Below are 11,589 nucleotides of genomic sequence, written 5' to 3' on the forward strand. Positions count from 1 at the left end.
AAAATGGAAGGGAATGGGTGAATTCAGTTCGGGTGACTATCATATATACTACTGTGGGCAAGAATCCTGTAGAAGAAATGGAGTCGCCCTCATAGTCAACAAAAGAGTGGCAAAAGCTGTAATGGGATGCAATCTCAAAAATGACAGAATGATCTCGATACAAATCCAAGGCAGACCTTTTAACATCACAGTAATCCAAGTTTATGCACCAACTACCGGAGCTGAAGAAAGTGAAATTGACCAATTCTATGAAGACCTACAACACCTTCTAGAAATGACACTGCACTATGATGAATTTTCTGACTGCACAAGCATTACAGCTCCCCCCCCAATTTTGGGAATTCTCCTGGGCTGTGTGTGGGAGGAGACACTGTTCCAATTACGTTCCTAATTACGTGAACCCCACACTAAGAGTCAGAAAATGTGCATGCTTTTTTTTTTAATGTGGAAAATCTGAAAGTAAGCCAGTTTGATTATTTTGACTCAGAAGATGCTGAAAAACAAATCCTCCAGTTCCATCAAGTATATTCTGACTGTTTATCCAAGGTGTCCTATCAGCATATTACTCATGGTGACAGAGTTTCTGACTTTCCAATAACATAGTGGCTCTTCTACTCTTAATCCTACATCTTCCCAGGCAGCACCTTGAAAATAAATAAGTATTTTCTGCTTGAATTATGAAAATCTTTCTTTTATCTTCCTATAACTAGTTGTTGTTGTTGTTCCAGTACAGTGGTACCTCGGTTTAAGAACGATTCGGTTTACGAACTCCACAAAACCGGAAGTAGTGTCCCGGTTTGATGACTTTACCTCGGTCTAAGAACAGAATCCAAACGGTGAAAGGGCATCGGCAGTGGGAGGCCTCATTAGGGAAAGCATGCCTTGGTTTAAGAACAGCTTTGGTTTAAGAATGGACTTCCGGAACGGATTAAGTTTGTAAACAGAGGTACCACTGTAGTTTATTAATGCTTGGGCCATAGGTCATTCACATATAAGATAAATAAGCACAGTACAAAATCCAACAGTATAAAATACTGCATGATATTGTAAGGTGGATGATTGGCTTCCCAAATTGACCAGACGAAATCTCAGGCAGTTGTACATATTATAAAACATATTTATTAAAACATTTAATAGAATTGTCAGACAATTGCAATAAATTGTGGCAGTGAGAATGAGTTTCTCATTCTGCCCGACCCATGGGCATACACAGAGTGCTTTTATAACAAAACTTACCCACCCCCACCCTCAGAATGTAAGTTACAAAGCTTATACAGGATGTGCTCTTGTGGTTTATGCTAGACAGGATGGAACAAAGGAACAAAGTGTGGTTTAGCTAGAATTTCTTAGAAGTGCTGTGTGTGGTTAGATCTTTGTGCAAAATGTTGCTATTGTGCTGAAACAGAGATAGAATTCTACTGGCTGCATAAAATGGATTCCCTCTGGTTACTTAGGGCCTGTGTGGCCTGACCAGGATTATTCTGGCCCTGGTCATTGCCACCCTATAATATCATGTGGCTGCCTAGAATCAAGCAGTCTTAATCAGGTCTACTCATAAGTCCTATTTAATTCAGTGAGGCTTACTTCTAAGTAAACAGGGCTAGTGTTGCAGCCTGCGTATGCTGAAGTTCCATACAGAATAATGGCTGATCTCCGCATACAGCTGAAAATCATTTAAGCGTGGTTTGCATGAACACCTCCATATACAGTAGCATGAAACCTTTCTTTGTGCCATGTTCAAACCATCTGCTGATAGGTTACAGACCATATGTGCAAATGTTCTTGTTCATGAAACTAAATTTGACTTTGAGGAAAGCTCAGCATAATGGTGAGTTGCTCAAAATGCTAAACATAAATAAGTGAAAGAAAATTGTATCCTTGTCAATTGCATACTTATCTTAAGATGTAATTAGCTTTAACAGCCACTTTCTATTTTGTGTATTATGCCCATTCTAAAGCTGCTCTTATTTATCCAATGAAGCATAATTGTTTTTGTTTCTGAAAACTGTTTCATTTCTGCTTTATTTTAACTTTTTAACTAAGCGGATATAGAGATTATAAGTACTGGAGGAAATACAATTCCCAATTGGACAATGCAATTTATTTTTCCAAACTGAATCTCTAAGATGGTTCAACTTACTAGCACTTTGTACTGTATTAATGGACTCCAATGTCCCATATTAGCAGTAGCCACAAGAGACAGAAATAAATTTACTGGCTAGGGAAACCCTGTTAATAAGATTCAGTGATTTTAACATCACCTGCCAATAGACCCATGCATGATCCTCCACCCAAATGAGAGTTGTCTACAGTAGGCTAACTCCCTTACCTGGGTTTATTTGTTTTGTTTTTGGTAACTAAGGAATTTATTTTCAATTAGAGTTGACAAAAGCATGACAATAATCAGATGTACAGGGAACTGATGCATAATTTCTTATGCGTAAAAAAAGAGAGCTTCCAATAATCCTATTATAATGAGCCCAAAGACAACATGATCATGTTATAGAGCAATGATATTCAAATATGTTAGAGGAGAGAGGTGACTTTAGAAATTTAATAGAAAAATAAATGGTCTCCTTACATGTTCCAGCAGCCTGAAGAGTAAGTATATTAGTATGGCATTTTAAGATATGGAAGCAAGCATACCTGAAGGAGCGCCTCCACCCCCATCGTTCTGCCTGGACACTGAGGTCCAGCGCCGAGGGCCTTCTGGCGGTTTCCTCATTGTGAGAAGCCAAGTTGCAGGGAACTAGGCAGAGGGCCTTCTTGGTGGTGGCGCCCGCCCTGTGGAACGCCCTCCTATCAGAGGTCAGAGAGAAAAACAGCTACCAGATTTTTAGAAGACATCTGAAGGCAGCCCTGTTTAGGGAGGCTTTTAATGTTTCATATTGTATTTTATTTTTCTGTTGGAAGCTGCCCAGAGTAGCTGGGGAAACCCAGCCAGATGGGCGGGTATAAATAATAAATTGTTGTTGTTGTTGTTTGCATGCATGTAAAAAATGATACATTGTAAGAGACATAAGGAGTTAACTGGCAAGCCACTCCAGTATCCCTGCCAAGAAAACTCCATGGACAAAGACAACAGGCATATAAAAGTTATGACGCTGGAAGATGAGCCCCTCAGGTCGGAAGGCGTCCAACATGCTACTGAGGAAGAGCGGAGGACAAGTACAAGTAGATTCAGAGCTGATGAAGCGGCTGGGCCAAAGCCGAAAGGACGCTCAGTTGCGGATATGCATGGAAGCGAAAGGAAAGTCCGATGCTGTAAAGAAAAATATTGCATAGGAACCTGGAATGTAAGAACCATGAATGGAGGTAAGCTGGATGTGGTCAAAAATGAGATGACAAGAATAAATATCGACATCCTGGGCATCAGTGAACTAAAATGGAAGGGAATGGGCGAATTCAGTTCGGGTGACTATCATATCTACTACTGTGGGCAAGAATCCTGTAGAAGAAATGGAGTGGCCCTCATAGTCAACAAAAGAGTGGCAAAAGCTGTAATGGGATGCAATCTCAAAAATGACAGAATGATCTCGATACGAATCCAAGGCAGACCTTTTAACATCACAGTAATCCAAGTTTATGCACCAACTATCGGAGCTGAAGAAAGTGAAATTGACCAATTCTATGAAGACCTACAACACCTTCTAGAAATGACACCAAAGAAGGATGTTCTTCTCATTACAGGGGATTGGAATGCTAAAGTAGGGAATCAAGAGATAAAAGGAACAACTGGCAAGTTTGGCCTTGGAGTTCAAAATGAAGCAGGGCAAAGGCTAATAGAGTTCTGTCAAGAGAACAAGCTGGTCATCACAAACACTCTCTTCCAACAACACAAGAGACGACTCTACACATGGATATCACCAAATGGGCAGCATCGAAATCAGATTGATTATATTCTCTGCAGCCAAAGATGGAGAAGCTCTATACAGTCAGCAAAAACAAGACCTGGAGCTGACTGTAACTCAGATCATCAGCTTCTTATAGCAAAATTCCAGCTTAAACTGAAGAAAGTAGGAAAAACCACTGGGCCAGTAAGATACAATCTGAATCAAATCCCTCATGAATACACAGTGGAAGTGAGGAACAGGTTTAAGGATTTAGATCTGGTGGACAGAGTGCCTGAAGAACTATGGATGGAGGCTCGCAACATTATACAGGAGGCAGCAACGAAAACAATCCCAAGGAAAAGGAAATGCAAGAAAGCAAAATGGCTGTCCAACGAGGCCTTACAAATAGCGGAGGAGAGGAGGCAAGCAAAATGCAAGGGGGATAGGGAAAGATACAGGAAACTGAATGCAGATTTCCAAAAAACAGCAAGGAGAGACAAGAGGGTCTTCTTAAATGAGCAATGCAAAGAAATAGAGGAAAACAATAGAATGGGGAAAACCAGAGATCTGTTCAAGAAAATTGGAGATATGAAAGGAACATTTCGTACAAAGATTACCATAATCAAGGACAAAAGTGGTAAGGACCTAACAGAAGCAGAAGACATCAAGAAGAGGTGGCAAGAATACACAGAGGAATTATACCAGAAAGATATGGAGGTCTCGTACACCCAAGGTAGTGTGGTTGCTGACCTTGAGCCAGACATCTTGGAGAGTGAAGTCAAATGGGCCTTAGAAAGCATTGCTAATAACAAGGCCAGTGGAAGTGATGATATTCCAGCTGAACTCTTTAAAATTTTAAAAGATGATGCTGTTAAGGTGCTACACCCAATATGCCAGCAAGTTTGGAAAACTCAGCAATGGCCAAAGGATTGGAGAAGATCAGTCTACATCCCAATTCCAAAGAAGGGCAGTGCCAAAGAATGCTCCAACTACCGCACAATTGCGCTCATTTCACACGCTAGCAAGTTTATGCTTAAAATTCTACAAGGCAGGCTTAGGCAGTATGTGGACCGAGAACTCCCAGAAGTGCAAGCTGGATTTCGAAAGGGCAGAGGAACCAGAGACCAAATAGCAAACATGCGCTGGATTATGGAGAAAGCTAGAGAGTTCCAGAAAAACGTCTACTTCTGCTTCATTGACTATGCAAAAGCCTTTGACTGTGTTGACCACAGCAAACTATGGCAAGTTCTTAAAGAAATGGGAGTGCCTGATCACCTCATCTGTCTCCTGAGAAATCTCTATGTGGGACAAGAAGCTACAGTTAGAACTGGATATGGAACAACTGATTGGTTCAAAATTGGGAAAGGAGTACGACAAGGTTGTATATTGTCTCCCTGCTTATTTAACTTATATGCAGAATTCATCATGCGAAAGGCTGGACTAGATGAATCCCAAGCCGGAATTAAGATTGCCGGAAGAAATATCAACAACCTCAGATATGCAGATGACACAACCTTGATGGCAGAAAGCGAGGAGGAATTAAAGAACCTTTTAATGAGGGTGAAAGAGGAGAGCGCAAAATATGGTCTGAAGCTGAACATCAAAAAAACCAAGATCATGGCCACTGGTCCCATGACCTCCTGGCAAATAGAAGGGGAAGAAATGGAGGCAGTGAGAGATTTTACTTTCTTGGGCTCCTTGATCACTGCAGATGGTGACAGCAGTCACGAAATTAAAAGACGCCTGCTTCTTGGGAGAAAAGCAATGACAAACCTAGACAGCATCTTAAAAAGCAGAGACATCACCTTGCCGACAAAGGTCCGTATAAGTTAAAGCTATGGTTTTCCCAGTAGTGATGTATGGAAGTGAGAGCTGGACCATAAAGAAGGCTGATCGCCGAAGAATTGATGCTTTTGAATTATGGTGCTGGAGGAGACTCTTGAGAGTCCCATGGACTGCAAGAAGATCAAACCTATCCATTCTTAAGGAAATCAGCCCTGAGTGCTCCCTGGACGGACAGATCCTGAAGCTGAGGCTCCAATACTTTGGCCACCTCATGAGAAGAGAAGAATCCTTGGAAAAGACCCTGATGTTGGGAAAGATTGAGGGCACTAGGAGAAGGGGACGACAGAGGACAAGATGGTTGGACAGTGTTCTCGAAGCTACGAACGTGAGTTTGACCAAACTGCGGGAGGCAGTGCAAGACAGGAGTGCCTGGCATGCTATGGTCCATGGGGTCACGAAGAGTCGGACACGACTAAACGACTAAACAACAATTGTAAGAGACATAAGGAGTTGCCTCATATCAAAACGGAATGACTGAATGTCAGTGGATCTCCGGGGTTTCACTTTCCCCACTCTGCCTGGAGATGGTAGGAATTGAACATGGGACCTTCTGTATGCAAAGCATACCTTCTATCACTGACCCATCGCTGTATCTCTCTTTCAACATCAATATTCCTGGTGCTCCTGCCAGCGGCGGAGGAAGCTGCTCGGGTGCCTGGGGCATGGCAAGCCACCCATGGGGCGGGGCGGGGCGAGCCGCCCATAGGGGTGGGGCACACTGCGGGGCCTCTTGAATCTGCCTGCCTCCTCCCACTCAGCCACCCTATAGCTGGGGGGGGGGGGAACGGGAGGACCATTTGGGCAGTGCGGAGCCTGTGCACGCCCAAGACACCGTGTCTCTCCCAGGTGAGTGCCACCCGGCATTTTGTGACCCCCCTCAGTAGTGACACCTGGGGCGGACCCACACCCACCACACCCCCTTCCTCCGCCCCTGACCCCTGCATCTTTTGCATACCACGCAACAGATTATATGCCTCATCTTTGCTCCCAACAAATATTTGGAATAGGGAACACTGAAGATACTAACCATTCATTTGCAGACCATATCCTAAAGTGCAGTGCACTGCCCATTGCTCCACTGAAGTATTTCTGGATGGGCGTCATTGCAGTTTTTGTTTGAATGCAGAAGCACAAATAGTGATGTGAAGTAGTCTTTATATTTGACAAGTTACATGATACTGCAGCTGCAGGCTTATGCACACTTAATTGGGGGTAAGAACAAAGTGGGGATTACTTCTGAGTAAATATGCATGAGACTGTGCTGCCAAACTTCTAAAATAGGCCCTTGCAATAGGGCAGGCAGAAAAAGGCTCCTCGTCTGGTTCCTTTTAGGGAAGGGAAAATGATTATAATTAATTACCCTTGGACATATAAACATTGATATGAGGAGTAAAGCATATCAGCATCGCCAAACAACACTAAGTTTTATTGTTTGACATTATAGATACGGCACACAAATACAAGTGTTTAAGACCATGGGCCAATCTAGATGTGATATATTTGCCCTAGTGTGCCCTAGTAGTTGATTTTTCTTTAACAAATAGCCTATGAGAGAGATGGATTGAACTGATTAGGGGTTGTGACAATGGGGTGAGCAAACCCTTTGCCCCCACTATGGTCTCAAGTGGACCTTTCCCACTAATTGTGAATAGCAGATAGACGGGGGAAAGGGTTAAACCAGGCATCCCCAAACTGCGGCCCTCCAGATGTTTTGGCCTACAACTCCCATGATCCCTAGCTAACAGGACCAGTGGTCAGGGATGATGGGAATTGTAATCCAAAACATCTGGAGGGCTGAAGTTTGGGGATGCCTGGTTAAACCCTGCACCCCAATTCCAAGGTCCCTTGCACCAGCCGTTTTGTTAATGTAAATTAGCTACATAGAGGCAGACTTGTCCCTCCAGCCAGTAATTTATATACCACTTATTTACTGATGTTTAAAAATTACAGATAGCACACAGTGGATAAAATCAATTAAAATTAATCATAAAAACATAGCATCACTATGTAATAAACACAACAGCACTTCTGGGAAGCCATCAGCCAGAAACCTCCATTTGTATTAAATTATGGAATATCCAAGTCACACAAACTACCTTTCTCTTCTTCAACCATCCCCACCCCACCCTGGTCTCAGCTGGAACTCTTTCCGCACACCAGTTAAAATTTGAGATAATTCCTGATTTATTTATTTTACGGGATCTTCCAAATACATTATTGCATGATTGCAAAAAAGACCAGCATTCTTACAGGGAAATTTATATTTGACAGTGAAGATCTTTATCAGCATGTTACCATGTACTGGCAAGTTTACAATGAAAAAGAGATGAAATCCGAGTCAGTGTCTTTCCCCAGAGTACAGTGCTCAATGGAAATAGCTCTGTTTGAAGCAATGTTTAGAAACAGATGAAAATGAACCACAACACGATACATGCCACAAAATAGTTTTTGTTTCTGTTTTTTAAAAAAATGAGTTTCTTTTATTTGCTTTTCTTGATCTTCCTGCTGTGATTGTCTCTAGAACTTGACAGTTCACTTGCCAAGATTTTCTCTCTTTCTTAACAGTGCAAACTTATGTATGTCCTCTCAGAAGTAAATCTCACTGAATTCAATGGCACTTAGTCCAAAGTAGAGATGGGTAGATCTATTTATTTCCAATCTATATTAGTTTTGAATATATACCTTCACAGAGCTGGTTCAAGACTTTTTGCCTCCTGAGGCGAAGGACAATATGGCACCTTTCTCCAAGGCACATACAGAAGCCAGTTAGATTGGCAGTTGAATCTTACTCCAATGCTGGTGAAAGAAAAGTATCTTCCAGTGTACAGTACTTGAAGGCAGCCAGCTAGTATAGAGCACTCACAGCTCTGTCCCCTCCCTGCCCCTCAGCACCTGCCACCTGAGGCAGCTGCCGCACTCTGCCTCACCATAGTACCTTCATAAATTCACTCTGCTTCTGCATTTATTTGTACACATGATAAGGTGCATTCAAATATGCATCCAAATTTGCATTTTGATTTTGTGTTGTAGCGTATTTTAGCACACACAATATATATTTTAATATATAAAAACATACATTTCTAAATATTTTTAATCCTTAAAATTCACATATTGATACATTTTAAAGAAGTTGAGAATTATGTAGCATAATTCAGAAAGGTGAGAAATCTGAAGGATAATTATGTTCTGATCTGTATATTAGTCCAGAAGGTGCGGGTCAAGTCAGTTTACATGAGAATCCACAGGGATTGTTTCCCCAGAGCTTTCTTATTCTAAATTAAGTGTGTGAAATCTAAATTATTTCATCCAGGGAACAAACTCCAATCTTGCAAACATTTTCAATATAAGTAGTGACATCTGCCATGTCATTTTAAGCCACCATTTTGATCATTCTAACCGTGCTAAACTATGTGGCATTTGGTGCTGAAAGAAATATTTACACATGGTTGAAATGTAATCATTTCCCGCAATGTTGTTCTTCACATTTTAAAATTAGGAATATCTAATCAAGATAATGAATGTCTACACAAAATTGTAGTGCAATACTTTTTTGAGGGGGTGGGGTGGGGAGGAAACTTCAAATGCTTTGGACTAGGTTGGCTTTGTTTTAATTTTTGGCATGCTTGAAATATTTTATTTCAATTTCCAATTCTGGTTGTTAGCCAAAATAGTGCTAGATAATAATAACAACTATGAATGCTATCAAACAAAAGCAATTAAATAATAAAAACATTACATGTGAACTATCAAATAACTGCCTAATACTGTTGTCAAATAGTGCCACATATAATATACCAGTAGCTTTCAATCGCTTTCCAGGGAATCTTTGGTTCATCAAGTGTTTCTCAACAAAATGAACAGCTACGGTAGAAGGCAACTTCCTCATCAAAACTGATCTTCTTAAAGTATAGCGTCAATTTTTTAAAAACACTTTTTTTGGGGGGGAGCACACCCTCCATTCACAAAATATTGAAATGAAGTCCAAGAGTGCACCAACTGAATATAGAATCTAGAACTTACCTCAGCATCCCATGATTTGTTTGGGAGTTTTTTGACAGACAGACTGAAGTTCCATGGCAGACATTAATGTGAAAAATCCCCAAATATGCACCCCCCTTTCCCCTCTTGTTTTATATATCTTAACCTTTTTTCAATTGTTTTTCAGACTACTTCCAATGATGAGCATTCAATAGTTGTTTAAAACTTACAACCCTGTCCTAATAATTCTCAGCTGTAAATTGGTTATACTGAAATATTTGCTTCTGTATCAGCCTATATAAGATGGAAATGTTAGTACCATTTAGCAGAGATGCTAATCCTCACTACAATCTCCCTTTACATAAGTGATGCCAAGGAGGAAGGGAAAGGATAAGATTTTGGCCCTAGTGATTCAACTCACCAGCCAACTCAACTTATGCCAAGTAGAAGCCTAAGTTACATCTACTCTTCAAATAAATAGTAAGATAGAAACCAGAAATGTTCTGCCTAGGGTGAACAGATGAAGTAGGCGATGGCAGCCATGAATCTCCTTTAATAGCTGTATACATAAGGAATTTCAGGAGGGTCAATTTGTGCTATATCCAAGGGCAGAAAGAATTAAAAATAAAGTCTCTGCCAAAACTGTCATAGACAAGCAGCTTCCTTTGCTTCTGCTACCCCCATTTCTGAGTTCTGTTCTTTGCTTACAATTCATGACAAATCCTTGATTTAGCCCACAATCATTAGCTGTTGTTGCATCTACAGAAGGCGTGTGTGTGTGTGTGTGTGTGTGTGTGTGTGTGTGTGTGTGTGTGGTATCCCCGCAAAGAGGCTAGCAGATGTTCTATTACTCTGAAATCACATAATTAATGCAGTTTTTTCCCTTTCTTAAAAATCATTTAATTAGGCACTGTTTTGGATTTGTGCAGTATATTAAATATTTTGTCACTCCACAAAAATTAATTCTTCATCAGAATGACTTATTAACTTATTTTCCCAACTACAAGCTGTTAAGAAATGTAAGCATTTAGAGGATAAAAGGAGAGATTAACTATTAATGTAATGTGCCTCCAACATTTGACACCCTACTTAGCATGACCATTATCTACCACAGCCTACACAATTTATTCCTCATGCTCCCACTGTATTGCTAGAACACCATATGGCCATGCTTGTTTTTCTTCAAATAATTTTCACATAAACAGCTGGTGAACTGTTTTCATTGTAACACAGCACATATTTTCTCAGACAGTTAGGAAGGATTGATGCAGCTCTGGATGCTGTCATGCGTCTCATATCAATATTGTAAGGAAATGCAAATATACAATTTCAGAGCTTCCAGATCATTTCTACTTTGCCATTTTGCAAAAAAAAAAACATCCTTCTAAACTCTCTCACACACCCCATTAAATGTGTACAGGTGAACCCTCCAACATGGGAGCCAATAGCCACAATGTTTGCTGAAGCAGGAGGTATTTTAGTTAGTTAGTTAGTTAGATTATTTAATTTTTTACCACTTAATATATTTAAAATATCTCTAAGCAGTGTACAAAAAACTGAAGCAACAACAGACAACTTAAACAGAATATTACAAAAATACAGTTACAGTGGTACCTCGGGTTAAGAACTTAATTCGTTCTGGAGGTCCGTTCTTAACCTGAAACTCTTCTTAACCTGAGGTACCACTTTAGCTAATGGGGCCTCCCGCTGCTGCCGCCGTGCAATTTCTGTTCTCATCCTGAAGCAAAGTTTCTTAACCCGAGGTACTATTTCTGGGTTAGCAGAGTCTGTAACCTGAAGCGTCTGTAACCTGAAGCATCTGTAACCCAAGGTACCACTGTACATATAAAAATACTACATTAATACAAAGTTACTAATATATATATACACTGTAAATCAATGTCAGTGCATTTACCTTCTGACACGCTCTCCC

The sequence above is a fragment of the Zootoca vivipara genome, chromosome 4 (assembly GCF_963506605.1).
Source record: "Zootoca vivipara chromosome 4, rZooViv1.1, whole genome shotgun sequence".
NCBI classification, from domain to species: Eukaryota; Metazoa; Chordata; class Lepidosauria; order Squamata; family Lacertidae; genus Zootoca; species Zootoca vivipara.